Below are 15,251 nucleotides of genomic sequence, written 5' to 3'. Positions count from 1 at the left end.
TTTGTCAGACATATTACAGAGGTATCAGTATCAACACTACAGTTAATGCTGTATTGAAATGAGCACTTAAACCAGGATTAAAATTCTCCCATTTCATCCTCCAGTGATTAAAATTAGACTCTAAATGATACAGCAACTCTTCAGAAGATAAGTACATACCAGGCAAATTACAGATGAACATTTGAAAATAATGCCTTATTAAACATTTTCCCCAAGGGCTTTAATGTGCCTGCATCACCTTAATATCAGAAATGTAGAAATGTTTCAGAAATTTACCTTACTCTTAGACACTTTTAAATTCAAAATGTTTTTTAGATAAGCCTTTAAATATTGCTATTAGCCTTGTTGTTTCTCTCTCTCTCTTTTTTTTTTTTTTTTTTTTTTTTTTTTTTTTTTTTTTTTTTTTTTGTAAGTCAAATAAGATCATGTGCTAAAGCTTTCAGCAGTGCCTAGGCCATGTAAGCACTTCTAGGCTTTTCTTGCACTAGTGTTTGCTCAGCTCACTAGGCCTGACTATAATTTTTTACTATAATCTTTCTTCAGACTGATTATAAAAAGAAAAAAATTCATGCAAACTCTGGTAAGTTCTTGGTTGTCCCCAATGTTTGGTTTTTTTTACTGGAAAACACATAAAATTCATGCAATTCCTTAAGTTAAAAGAAAAAAAAAAGAATTCTGATTTCAATTAAAAATAATAAAAGTCATGTATTTTTGTTGCCTTTCTCAAGTACCTCTTCCTCTCTCAGGTGAGGAATGTTGTGAGATTGTTACATGTGTGCACAGAGGGGCTGTGATAGCTCAGAGGGAGCTGCAGGCAGCCAAAAGAAACCAGAGCAACTGCAGTTCACCTTAGCCACCAGGTCATATATTTCCCAGGAAACAGCTATCACAATATCTTTAAAATCAGTTCCGACACATTTAAAGAAAAAAAACTATTGCAGTATTTCATAATAATATTTAAATCTTTTAGCTTGTTACAGAGTTTTTCAGATGATGATATTGTGTTTAAGTAAAGAAGGAAGGAACACCGGATAAAAGCCGAAATTTTATATTAACAACATTCACATAAATTAAAACCATTGAATAGATCTTTGTGAATAACTTCAGCAAATCTGTGAAGTACTGGTAAAATAGCTATTAATAACACAAAGTATTTTCTAAAATCTTTTTGTGTCCAGTAGCAGAAGGGATTTTTCCTTTAGGAGGACCTTATTAGTTTTATCAACTTACTGTGAAGCACATTTTAATGTGATTATAGTTTGAATTTATGGATACCAAGGTCATTCAAACGACACAAATGTGGTATTGGATTTGTACTATCCTTCACGCTGAAGCCCTATGGTGTTTGCCAAAAACATTTAAAAAAATATATCAAAGCAAAATATTCTTTCAGAATCTTATCTAATTGAGTTACCAATGGTTCATTGAATATAAATCCTAAGTGCAGTTATGCTGTGCAAACTGTCATTTTAAATATCTTTGTTTCTTTTAACAACTTACCATGCCTATATTAGTTTTGAAACCTCAGCTAGTTTTTCTCTGGGTGTTGTGTAAGATTGCATAACAAAATCTTCACAATGGCATTTTACTAACATATGAATTTTTATCATAGAATGCAGTAATTTTTTTTCCAGTATGCATTGCCTTGCATGCAAACATTAAAGCAAATAAAAACTGTGAGTTTTCTATTGTTCTTCTGCCATAAAATAAAAACTATTTAGTTTCGACAATCTTGTGAAAATTAGAAGTAGAATGCCAAAAAGCCCAACCTAAATATTTGCAAGACCAGAGTATGCAGCAGGTTAAAGAGAAAAATGGTGGGAAAGAGCCATTACAGGTTCTGAATCTCAGGTTCTGAATCTCTAAGAACTCCAGTTATTTAAAAGTCATTACTTGTCTGATGGCTCTGCTGGGCAAGCCCATCAACAGACCTGAAAAGCTGATTGGTAAATACCAAATCAGATCGCAGGGTTTTTTTGCATGCCAAGTCACAAATTCAGCTTTGGACTTCTCACAGCAGTCTCAATCATGGCTTCCCCTAGAAAAATTGTTCTGAAGCAAAATAACATAAGCTGAAAGACAGTTAATTTTATTCACTTTATTTCATTTGCATTTGATTTGCAACCTGCAGAGATACTTGGATCTCTTTCTCTGAGATAAAATTCTCTGAGTATAACTCAATTGGAAATCTTGCCATGCCATTCTTTCCAAGGGTTTTTGAACTTTGCACCCAGTTTTAGGTCTGCTGAAGCTTTGCTTTATACCCAAGCACCTACAAAGTCTAGTGTTCAGCAACCTAACCTTAAGGCAAATAAGGATGTACTTGACTTAAACAGTACTCTAAGGTGTATTTCCTCAAAGTGTATTTCCTCTAGCTGTTGTTCCACTACAGGGAAGCCAGACAGTTCTCTGATGAGTCATTCATGAAACTTTACAGTTATCTCAGTCTTCCCCTCAACCTATTCAAGTGCCACTTATTTTGAGTATAGCAAAAAACTCCACTCTGAAATATGACCAGGAATTAGACACACATGATTACTAAAGCACTTAGCCATTAAAAAAAAAAAAAAAAAAAAAAAAAAAAAAAAAAAAAAAAAAAAAAAAAAAAAAAAAGAGTTTTCAGTTTATTTTGCTGTTTTCAGGAAATCCTGCTGCCAAAAATCAAATGACACAGCTGGAAATCATAATGCCCCATAGAGATGGCAGGCTTTTCTCCATTTTTTTTCATTTCATTTAGAGAGAAGTAATTGTAGAGGCTGCTCTGCTTTCTAAAAATAGATAACTGCAAAACAAATTAATTTTACATTTGCATTTTATACCCTCTTCACTTTTCCTCAAAATATATGAATTCAAGAAAAGTGACAAACTATTAGTCACTTTTTCAAAGACACTAAATATGCAATGCATATTATCTAAAAGCCTCTACTTTATTTTACAGCTTTAAGTTTCTTCTTTGAACTGTTTTACATGAAATACATGACAGAATTGTCACCTTACTTTGGAGTTTGTGATATAAACAAGGTCACTGTATAATTCACAGCACAAGAATCTTTTCTGATTGTGAAAAAATTGAGTCTTAGTGCCACGCTATAAAGTTAATTGGTCCACTGGGAAAAGATATTTCAGGTAAGTAGCTAGAGTAGATACTTCTTTGCCACCCTGTAGAGATATTTTTCTCTGGATCCATCAGTTTACTTGCATTTTATCTAAGAGAGTAACTTAAATTATGGATAAAACTTCTCTCTAACCTATTTTATACTAATATCAACACACCATTCAATCTTCAGCAAAATGCTCTTGCTGGAAAATAAAGTTCACTGTAAAAGGCTGATAACAAGGAGTTTTGCAGGGCTGTTTCTTGTTTTCTGGACCTGTTCTCCTCCGCATCGGTCACTTGAATTTTGTTTTCACTATTCTGGACAGGATAACTGCTATAGCATGCTGCCTTGAAGTGCTTTGCAGTGCAACCAGATTAAGTAAGTCCAGAACAATTGTTCCTCATTATTGCTTTCACTAATAATAGTGTTCCACCTAAGGCAGAATGATTGATTATTGGTCAGTTCTTTAGATAAAGTTGAAAACCAAGGAAGAATTAATTCAAGCTAAGACAGGTGATCCTTATAGGGATGATTTATCCATGGATAATGGTATATGGTATTTCAGTCATTCTATGATGAATGACTGAAACAGTTGATGAGGAAAGAATGATTAAGGTCATCTACTAAGACCTCCTCAAGACCTTTGACATGGTCCCACATGATGTCCATATTTCTAAACTGGAGAGAAATTGATTTGAAGGATGGACTATTTGGAGCATAAGGAATTGGCTGGATGGGTGCAGCCAGAGGGTCGTGAACAATCTCTCTTTGTCCAGGTAGAGTCAAGTGCCCAATGCTTTCCCCAAGGGCTCTGTCTTGGAATGGATGCTCTCTAATACCTCTATCAATGGCACAGAGAATGAGATCAAGTGCACCCTCAGTGGGTTGGTAGATGAAGCAAAGCTAAGCAGTGCAACTGACACCACAGAAGGACAGGATGCCATCCACAGGGACCTGAACAAGCTCAGTAAGTGGACCCAGGTCACTTTCATAAGGTTCAACAAGGCCCAGTGCTGCACCTGAGTCGAGAAAATCCCAGACATGAGTACAGACTGGGAGAACAACCCACTGAGAGCACCCTGTGCAGAAGGACTTGGGGGTTCTGGTGGTCAAGAAGCTGGACGTGAGCCAACAGTGAATGACTGCAGGCAGCCAGGAAAGAAAATTTTGTCCTGGGCTGCAGATCAAGGGAGGGGATTTGTCCCTCTACTCTGCTCTGGTGAGACCCTACCTGGAGCACTGTCTCCAGCTCTGGGGTCCTTTTCCATCTTAGGAAGGGCATGGTCCTTTTGGAGCAGGTCCAGAGGTAGACCATAAAGGTGATCAGAGGACTGGAGCACCTTTCCTAGGGAGACAGGCTGAGGGAGTAGGGGTTGTTCAGCCTGGAGAAGAGAAGGCTCCAGGCAGACCTTACAACAACCTTGCATTTGGGGTCTAAAAAAGAGCTGGAGAGACACACTTTTTACATGGGCATGTGGTGATAGGACAAGTGGGAATGGCCTTAAACTGAAAGAGAAGAGATTTGAGTTAGATGTTAGGAAGAAATCTTCACTCAGGAGGTGGTGAGGAACTGGAACAGGTTGCCCAGAGAAGTTAGTGCATCATCCCTGAAAGCGTTCAAGGCAGGTTGGATGGAGCCCCAAGCAATTTGGTGGAGTGGAAGATGTCACTGCCCACAGCAGGGGGATGGAACTAGGTGGTGGTTGGTGTTCAAAGGCTCCTTTGGTGCCAAACAATTTTATGATTCATTCTGTCATTCAATGACTCTTGTGACTAGGATAAAGTTTACAGTGATGAAATCATAAGGTGACTCTGATACTGTGATGCATAGTTAAAACCAGAAATGCTAGCTTAGGCTGGAGGCATGTAGCCAAGCTTTAAAATTCTTTTCAATCTACCTTTTGATCTGACCTTAGCCTTTGCTTACCTGCTTAACTTATTGGCCTCCACATGTAATTGAATTCTTGAAGAATGAAAAGGAGAACAAGTTTTATGTTTTTTAGTAAAGCAGGAGATGGAAATGAGGATAAGAGAATGGGAAGGATTCATTACTCAAAATTACTTTTTTTTTTTTTTTCCCAAAGCACTGCCACACCTCTTTTTGGAAAGCCAACATGTGGGTAGAGTTTAAAAGTATTTCTGTTCTCCTTTAAGAGGTTATGCCACAATCCGTACCAATACAAGTATGTATTACACAGGAAGCATTTCTGATGTTGTTTCCATTAGATTTTTCAATTATAATGTTGGTATAACAATATCGATACAATCTGGGATAAAAAGAATGACTGCAAGAGTGAATGGTAAGTTACATCAAATATACTTCCAGCTGTCAATGTTTTTCTTAAAGTGACTCCTTGAGAATACAATGCAAATTAAAGGCCAGCTTGTGTAACAGAACTTGATACCAGTTCATTGATATTTTTAAATACAAACAATTCCTGTCTGTGAGAGCAAAGATTTATTTTTAGGCAAACATTTTCATGCATCTTCACCACCATAAAAATTAGATAGGAAGACAAACATATTCATAAAGATTTGATCTACATTCCATTGTCTACATGTATATGGGAAAAAATGTTCTATATAGGACACTCCTTTTTATATGTGTTTACAGATAAGAACAGTTTCCTAACATCTTTCCAGATGTTATTCCCCACTTCACACAAATGACATCTTTAAACATTAAGACTGAACTATCAGGCAGTGAAGGTCTAGCTGTGTTGCTAGAATCATGATGCATGAGTCCCACGGATAGTCTGCAAACATCTGCATAAGCAGCATTTATTCTGCACTTTTGAACTTCTCATCTGCATTATTATCATTAATATATTCCCCTGTCTCTCAATTGTTTTAACAACACCAACCTCTTTGCATGGTTTCAGAAGTGTCCTATCACCAAACTATTTGGTTTTTTCTCCTCCAAATGTCGATTTTTTTTTCCCCCCACCAATTTACATTATTGTGAGATCTAGGACAGGCATTACTCAGTCCTAAGCCTGGAAAAACCAGAGGATCTTTGGATACTGCTGAGTCAGAAAGGGTTTCTTTATGCCACAGGAAGGCAGTAAATGACAGCTTCATAATAGAATTCACTACAGGAGGTAAACACAAAGTAGAGGAGTTATTTCATGCTAGGTATACTAGTCTGCTAATTTTGATTATATAATGTTATTGGCATATAAAGAAAGAAACTCAAAGGTGAAAAAAATCTTTTCAAGATTATCAGAAAATATATTTGTAGAACTAATTATCTACATTCACATAAGGAAAATTCATCATTAGTCCCTTGCTGTGAGAAAATACAAAATTAAATCAGGAAGCTCAAGGTTTGGGCAGAGAATAAAAAATTCACATTTAATGTTAGATGGTAAGTACAATGAATAGCAGAGGTACTTTTGATCTTATTACCTTCAGAAGGATGTCACTGGTGTCACTCAGTATAGTCCAACTACAAACTTACATTGCAGCCCTTAGTAAATTCTGCCCTTCATCAGTTCTTCATAATGAAAATCGTTCCTTCATAGATTTCTTTCAATTTGTTCCATGGAATTTTCAAGGTATCTAGGGCTAGGATAGTGCCTCTCTGGGCACGTATACACAGTGCTGACCACTGCCAGATTATGGCCTGTAACAGACACCATTGTGATCCTATGATTATCACTTATCACTCTCCTTTCATCCATGAACAGTCTTACAAAGTAACTCAAAATTGTCACTGCTTTTGATACTTTTTTTTTTTAAATTATGACAAATATGAGAAGACACTTTTAACTTGGTAACAATCTCTTGAGATTTAAAAAAGAGCAAAAACCTCAAAAGACACAATTAAATGCTGTTTTATGATAAGAGCACAGGTGGAGAATTATGAAGAATAGAACACTTCTTTGATATCTCCATCAAACCTGAGAAATTTTTTAATAATTATTTAGAGAATAGACATGAGAACTTAAACTAAACCAAGGATGAAATGTCTATTATATTTCTGCGAAAATCAAGCCTTGGTTAAAAAAAATAGTATTGAGAAATGTTGTGTAACAGGGATTTTTTTTTTTTTTTAAATTCAATTTCATTTTCACAGTCCTTAATTCCAGTAATGTAAGAAATCAGTCTACAGCTCTCAATAGGACTGGCAAATTTTATAAGGACTGCTTTGCAACTGAAAAATAATGTTGGTTCAGGGTCTCTTTAGTGTTCTCTTCTTACCCACAAAGATGATCTATTTCTGCAAGTCAAGCTGCACATAATTTTTTCTGTGTCAGAAACCAAACTCTTGCACTCACACTGTGCCACATAAGTAACCATGATTAATTATAATAACAATCCTGGAAACACCCCCACTTATTGGTATTTCAGTTTCTCCCTAGATTTGCCTTAAAGGAAGTGAAAAAATCTACATTAGTTCTTGGTTTTCACTGTGATTTTATTATGATTTTGCTGTTCCTTTCCAATTATCAAGAACATTAGTACTGTAAAAAATTCTTCTTATCACAGTATATATTTCTGTAATCTCTGACTTCTTTGTGCTCTGAGCCCAGAGTAGTCCCATTACCTTCAGCAGTAATTCTGAATTTACTTTCATTAGGTATGACTGGGATGAGCCTTTCTATCAGTCTCTGACAGACTGCTCACTCATAATTTTAACTTGAACAATAAATGTGGGTTTTTTTGGTTTTTTTGGGTTTTTTTAAGGTATTTGTTTAGCTTATGTAATCAACAAGTTGTTGGGGTTTGGTTTGTTAGTGTTTCTTTTTCCTTCCCCTCCAATACATTAGCTGTAAAGTCCATCAACCTTATTGACATATATAACACTATTAATTTACCTTCACTCTCATGTGTCATATTAACCAGATTTGTTAACTTTTTCTTGGCTTTCCTTATATCTTGGTTTATTTCATTAATGTCCTGCTTTCATATTTTTGGATTTTCAACCCTGTGGGTATGACCATCTCTCTGTGCACATGTTCATGGCACTGTCACCTGCAGCTGTGGAGGTCATAAATATCAATATAAATATCAAAGGGTAACAGCAGTATTTAAACTGTTTTTAATACCTTTGTCTCCCAATTTTTTTTCTATTTGTTTATCCAAATTCAGTAAAGCTGATGGGTTTTTAAACCACTTAGGTTATGAGATTTATCACAAACTAGCAGTTGTTCATACATACTATCAAAAGCGCTGATAAAATAAATGTAATTTAGCATTAGCAACTTTCTAGGAAATAAATTTTAATTTCCTGAGAAAGGAGATCTTCCCTGCTTCTTCCTGTATTTTTTCAAGAACTTTCTCAGTTTCCAGGTAGTGTCAAAAACCTACTAAATCCTTCCTCTGTAGACTGAAAGACAAACTGACTTGGGTTGAAATTTGACTGGGTATTTTAAGTCAAGTTTGGACATATCTCATCATTGCATTTGTAACTGGGTTGCTGATGCAAATCTAAGTATGCAAATCTAATCTGAAAGGCAAAACATTTGTCTGTCCAAAGTTAATTTTATCAGCACATAAATTAAGGTCAAAAGGAAACTGCCTTCCCTCTTCAAGTCTCAGGCTGCCAGAAAACGTAATGTTTATGGTGATTTCTCCAGCTGACTACAAACCATTACAAATCCCATATTTTTACCAGAATGTAAACCCTGCAAATCATAAAGTCACACAGGCCAGTAACTGTATTACAGTTACCCAGATTCCCAATTCTCCTTGTTACCAGAGGCTAAGCAGTAATTTTACAATATTTTTTCCATGTAAATTCTCAGAGACCAAATAGACTCAATCCTCATTTCTCTTTCTATGTATGAATAATATGTACTGGGGAAAAAATTGGTAAGTTTGGGATTTTGAGCTCTGGCCCAACCAGAACTTGTTACCTACTTGCAAAGGATCCTTCCCAAACAAACAGTCTTGTTGGTTTATTCTTTTAACATATTTTCCTTTCTCTTCCTGATCACCTGTACTTTCTTAGCCAGTTTACTTCACAATTTATCTACTGCATTTATTTTTGCCTGTATATAATTCCTCCCTTCCCCAAGCTGCCTTCACAAGGCAATAATAATTTTCTAATCACATACCATACTATCTCTTATCACAGCATTTTGGCTACAATTTACAAAATTACACCCCGGAGAAAAAGAGACTGGAGATTGATGCAAAATATTATTTGCAGTAAGACATACAGAAATACCTGGTGAGTCCACTTAAGGCCCATCTATCACTCCATCAAAACTTTATAAAATATTCAGAAAGATAAAATTATTGCCTGTCATCCTCTTACATATATCTTAATCTCCTGATAATGTACATTAGTTACTAAAATTTTTCACATGGACTAAACCTCAATAATTGAACTCTTCAAACAATATCCATAAACTAAATACCTGATTGCTCTTTAAAAATCAAAATGGTTAAATTAAATATTTGATGATAAAAACAGGGTTTTCTTTTCCACAATCATGTGAAATCATGAGATACATGCCTAGAAATTATCCAGATTAACCTCTTAGGCAGATTAGTCTGTTTAAGTGGTTACTTTTTAACATTAGTGTAAGTGTGCTACAGGAAAGAACCTCCACCACATTTAGATTCCTTGTATAAATTTCTTTCAGACATACTTAAAAAAACAAATTAAGTCCTATTCTCAAACCTAGACTGAAAATGGGAGGACAATTTTTATCTTAAAAAAAAAAAAAAAATCATACAGAGATCTAAAAAGATGATAACCAGCAGCTGTGACATCATTTGTAGCAACCAAGAGGTTTGTTCATTGGAAATAGCAGAAGACTGAGTGTTATGTTCTCAGAAGAATGACTAGAAAAATGAAATGCTTTGAGCAGAAGAGTGGGCAAATATCTATTTCAGGTTTACGGGGTTACATTTTTTCCTTTTCTCTGGAGAAAAAAAAAAAAAAAAAAAAAGGTCTAGGAAACAATGTACCATTCTGCATGCATAGAGGTTTTCAATGGGATGCTCATAAAAGAACTGATAAAGAACAACTTGTCCTACGCAGCAAAATAAAAGAGCATAAATAGGCTCACACGATGAATCACAGCATTTGTGCAGACCAATCTATACAGAACTAAAAGGAGCTATTATAATATTCCATCTTGAATCTAGAGAGGGAAAAAAAAAAAAAAAAAAAAAAAAAAAAAAAAAAAAAAAAAAAAAGGAAGTTACCTAGGTCAGTCTCTTCCTAGGTAGATTAAATAGTTCTGTCCTTGAAAAAAAAAATGGGAAAATAATCAAGACATTGAAATTACTGCTAGATAAATATTTTTCTGATTTTTTAAAGAATATGTACAAAGAAGCATACTTGTTTCCCTCCATCTTTGTAAGCCTGGATACTTGCAACTTTTACCTAGTTTTTAATATACTCACAGAAAACCATAGCCTTCATGTTTCTGCATAACTTTAACCTAAGACTATCCTGTCCTGTCCAGAAAAAAGCACGGATGCTTCGAAGAAAATATATAACTTATATTTATGTTTATTTAGCTATGTCATTTCTTCATCTACATTAATCTGAGACAAAACTATATTCTTTCCTGCTGGGGAAAAACATCAGAGATATTTTTTCTTTAAAGTAAAATATGTAAGTTCTGGTAGACTGTGTGATTGTCACGAGAAAACACCTAAGGAGGGCAGGCAGAACTTTGACTCAGAAATGAGCTACGATTTCTTAATTTCAAGCACCTGTTTATAGCTCAAGCTTACCAGCACTCTTTTGGGGTCCATCTTTCCTTTTCTTGTAATAGAGCTCTTCTAATTCAAGCTCTTCAATGCTGAGAAGTCTCCACATGATGGCACTATAAATACCTGAAACTTTTTCTTCACTCTGGAACAAGGTGGAAGACCTGTGCTACTGAGATATTGACATCATTGCTACACCTGTATTCCACAACAGTTTATCAGCTAATGGTTAGTTCCTATTAATAATAATATTAAACAATTTTCAATATTTCTCTCTAGCCAAGAAGCTGAATGTGATCTTGTTCAAAGCTTTTTGTTCTTTGAGCAGAATATTTGACAAGTAAAAATATTTCCTCTTCAGAGACAAATAATTCTGTTGTTAATATGAAGATTTTTTTTTCAATAGTTTTTACTAGCCCCAAGTTTTTTGATCACATGTACCAGGAGGAATAGCTTCCACAAGATTTGAATTATGCAGGAATACAGTTTTATCTTTTTCGAGAGATAAAAGTTGTTAAAAGTTTATTTTCATCCAAAGCCTTGAAGCCAGCTGTAGGATGACTAATAACTTTGTACCTTTTACAAGAAATAAGGAAGAGCTACTTATGCTTCTGTCTGACGGTTAGGAAAACTCGATGATGTTTGCTTGTTAAGTTGCTTCTGATAGCAAATTTTGTGTTACTGAAACTATTTTTAGAAGTCCCATGAATCAGACCTCATTTAAAAAAAAAAAAAAAAAAATCATGCAAAGTCTGAGAATTTCAAATTTGGAAAACCTAGAGGAAAGATTTTAAAAATAAAGCATGGAAGATTCATGTATTTATAGCAGGCTTGAGACAACTTCAGGAAACTTTCATGAAAATTATGGAAGAGGATAACTTTCACTGAATTTTCTCAGTCACTTTTACTTCCTTCATTTTCACAAATACAGCCCACCTTCCACACTTATCTTATAGAAGTAAAAGGTGATTAAGTAAACCAGTTTTAAGATGGAGCCAGAAAAATGCCATCAATGGCTTGGAGAATTTATATTATTCTACTCTAACAATGCTGACTGCATCAGCAATATAAAGCATTCAACTTACTTTAATGAAATTAGAAAGCAGTTTGAAAAAATACAACAATGTTTTAATCCAATGACAGAGCAATGGATCTTCTGATGTTCTGTCATCTTAGGATATAGAATGAACAGTTGGTCTACTCTTTTCTTTCTGGTTTTATATGACTGGGTTTTTTTGTGGGGGTTTTTGTGGTATTTTAACCAGGCTGTGTGAAATTCCCTGTTGGGGAGATGAGCAACAGTAGGTGTTTCAAGAAGGAAGCTGAATAAAATGCTTGTCATACAGTCCTTCAAGATTACCTACTTGTGTGAACTCCAGCATCAAACTACCCTGCCTCCTCTCCCAAGGCTGAGGCACAACTCTCCGGTTGACTTTAAATCTCAAATTTTATAGCCCTTTTATTTGCTGAATTATACAGGTACTGTACAAGCACCTTACAGAACAAAGTACATTATCATTTTTATCTGCACTGACAGAACAAAGTACATTATCATTTTTATCTGCACTGAGGACCATGTCAAAATTAAGAGAAAAGTTCTGTGTACTCAGCTTGTTTCTGAAAAGTAATGTGCAGTTGTTTTCATCAGAGGAGCTGTTGGAGAATGCTCAGGTCATGATATAAAGCACCATTTTACCTCTTGGTTATGGCATAATTTTGAGGGCCTTTAAACATAGCCTACAAACAAGATCCACTAGATTTTTCCACCCTGAAAATATTTATAAAGATTTCTAAGAGCCACAACTAAACCAAGATCTGACATTTACTGTTTCACAGAAGTGCAGTGAGCTCCCAGGTCCTGACCACAAAGAGCACTAACTCTGTCTCTTTGCTAATAAGCTGTATGTCTTTTCCTACTGAGACCCATGTGTGAAAGCAGCAAAAACATTTATACTGCTCTAGAAACTATTCAATTCTTTTAGTTGCCTCTGGTGTGTCTGCAGGGCAGAAATTTCTTTAAATGCCTGTGATGATTTGGAATATAAGAGTAACAGCCAAAATGGGGAAATAGGATATTTATTAACTTGTTTAATATATTTTCATTATCACCAATTGGAACACATTCTAAGTGTAGTCCTCTACCTCAATATACAAGGGATTATCATAATATGTCAGCATAGAAAGCGCAGTAAAAGGAAATTACTGTCAGTAAAAACCAGTACAGCTTATTATAAGCTCAAAGGCAATTTGGAACAAGTTTAAAATAGATGCTTTCAAATACAGTTGGTCTTGAGTGACTTATTTTATTTTTGCTAATGGAACAAGGTTAAAATGACATGATGATAAGGAGTCTCAACTTTTTAATTATGTATCTCCTTTCATTTTAAGCCTTCATTCTAGTTATAATTTCTCTTCACTGACATAGGCTCTGGCACGACTGGTGAAAGCAGCCTCCGTCTGCTGGTGTTCATCAGCTGCACAGTCCCTGCATAGTAATACTCTGGTTACCTCCCAGGCTTTGGCAGTTCTGGTGGAAAAAGTTCCTGGCCATTCTGAAAAGGTATCTGAAGGTAACAAATACCCTGAAAAGGTACTTAAAAAGGCAACAAATATCCATACCCGCCTTTTCTTAGAAGTTCTGAAACTGCCTGCTGCCACAGGGATTGGAGGGTGAGGCTCTCTCCTGGAAATACAGCCTTATTCCAGTCATGCCAGGTCTTCTCTAGGGACATCCTCCTCCTCCTCCTCCTCCTCCTCCTCCTCCTCCTCCTTTACCTTTTTCTCCTCCTTACTGGACCTGAAACTAGGAACTAATGTCTTCCCTTAGGCTGAAACCTCATACAGTCCTCCATGCTGGAGGGTATATATAAAATTTTCACACATTAAAAATAGAAACGGTTAAAGCAGTGTTACTTTTATGTACAACGCAAGCATCTAATTTTATATTTAGTGACAGAACATCCCTGATTTGATATTTAAGTGAGATAGCATGTTTCCAAATAATTTTTATTCATATTCTTGAAGGTATATGATTTATGCATAGACTTCCTCATTTACTATCAATTATCACTGAAATGTTTCCCTTGCTAAGTGCCAAATGGCATATTTAAGTTGAAAAAAGCTTAATTCCCACACATTTCTGACCTTCCCATTAAGAAGCTGAAAGAGAGAGGGACATCAAAGGTGTCTTTGGATTCCAAACTTTTCCTCTTACATTTTGGGTCCCCTGGTACCCCTGCAGGGACAAAACACGTTCTTAAGTCATTCTTAGGGAAGTTCCCAAGTGTGGGAATGTAGAAATGCATGTAAGAGGTAGTGGGAATCAAGATCTTTACTTTGCAGATGCTGGGGTTACACAAGGGAACTTAATTCTAGCACAGGACATGAAGCAGCCGAGTGATGGCATGTGGAAATCCTCAGCTTTGTCTCTTCATGCCCCACAGGGTCTGTGCTGATTTTGACAGGCCACGCCATGGAGCAGTTTGTCAAGTCAGTCTGTCAAGGTGTCTCCTGGGATGCTGTTTTAAACTTACATACATGGGAACAATTGTGATCTAGAAATAGCAAAACTGACTGCTGTCCTCCCACCCAAGACAACTGTGATCTTGCAATATACTATTGATATATTAGCTGTTAGAATATTTGTTTCAATAGTGTATTCCTTGAAGTAATATCTTCTGTCTCACATTTCAGTCCTCTGTTACGAACACATTCAGCATGGCTTCTCAAGAAATCAATCCATACCTGAGAAAGCCAGAGGAACTAAACACAATGCAACCTTTGGGACTGGAATCCCCATCTCCTTTCTTTATAATCTTGTGAAATAAGTCAGTTATTAGTGCTTGTCAAAGGATAATTCCAGTTCTTTTTTATCTGCTCCAGAGAAAATGTTTTCTTTTCTGCAAATGAAGGGAAAACCAGAAGAACTGGGGGTGTGATGTTATTGCTATGGTTCATGGGAGCTGCAGTTCAGAAAACAGCCACAGAGCTGTGAACAGCTGTTTCCCAGATGAACAAACATCTCTTGATTTACAATGAATTATGGGAGATACATCGGATTCCACTTTCAGAATAAAACTGAAATAGTTGTAGGCGATAACATGAAGATCAGCATAAATACATACATTACATTTGCTTATGTATATATAAACATTATTTTTCCACAATCAGCAAAATTTGCATTTGATATTGTGAAACTCTGAGGATTTGTATTGATGATTTGTGTTTCTTTTTGTGCTCATGTTTTCCTTTTTAAAAAAAATTAGCTCTGAATCAACTTTGTCAAATATTATTGTAAATTAATAAAATAAAATATCAGCTCTACTTTAGAATACTTTGGAATAATTTCATAATTTGTCAAGACTTCTTATTCATCCATGCATTTCTAAATGTCATGGAATCATAGAAATGTGTAATACTTTGTGTTGGAAGGCGGCTTCGTAGGTCATTTCTAGTCCAACTCCTCTGCAATGAGCA

The 15,251-nt window shown here is 35.6% G+C and overlaps 1 protein-coding gene across 1 annotated transcript in view; it reads right to left on the bottom strand.

Annotated features, from left to right (window-relative positions):
- IL1RAPL1 (interleukin 1 receptor accessory protein like 1) overlaps positions 1–15,251 on the bottom strand; it is a 385,087-nt gene that overhangs the window by 348,161 nt on the left and 21,675 nt on the right. The gene's annotated exons all lie outside the window — the stretch shown is intronic.

Source organism: Hirundo rustica, chromosome 2 (assembly GCF_015227805.2).
Source record: "Hirundo rustica isolate bHirRus1 chromosome 2, bHirRus1.pri.v3, whole genome shotgun sequence".
Lineage (NCBI taxonomy): Eukaryota > Metazoa > Chordata > Aves > Passeriformes > Hirundinidae > Hirundo > Hirundo rustica.
The sequence above is the reverse complement of the archived record's forward strand: the minus strand, read 5'-3'. Positions and strand labels throughout refer to the sequence as shown.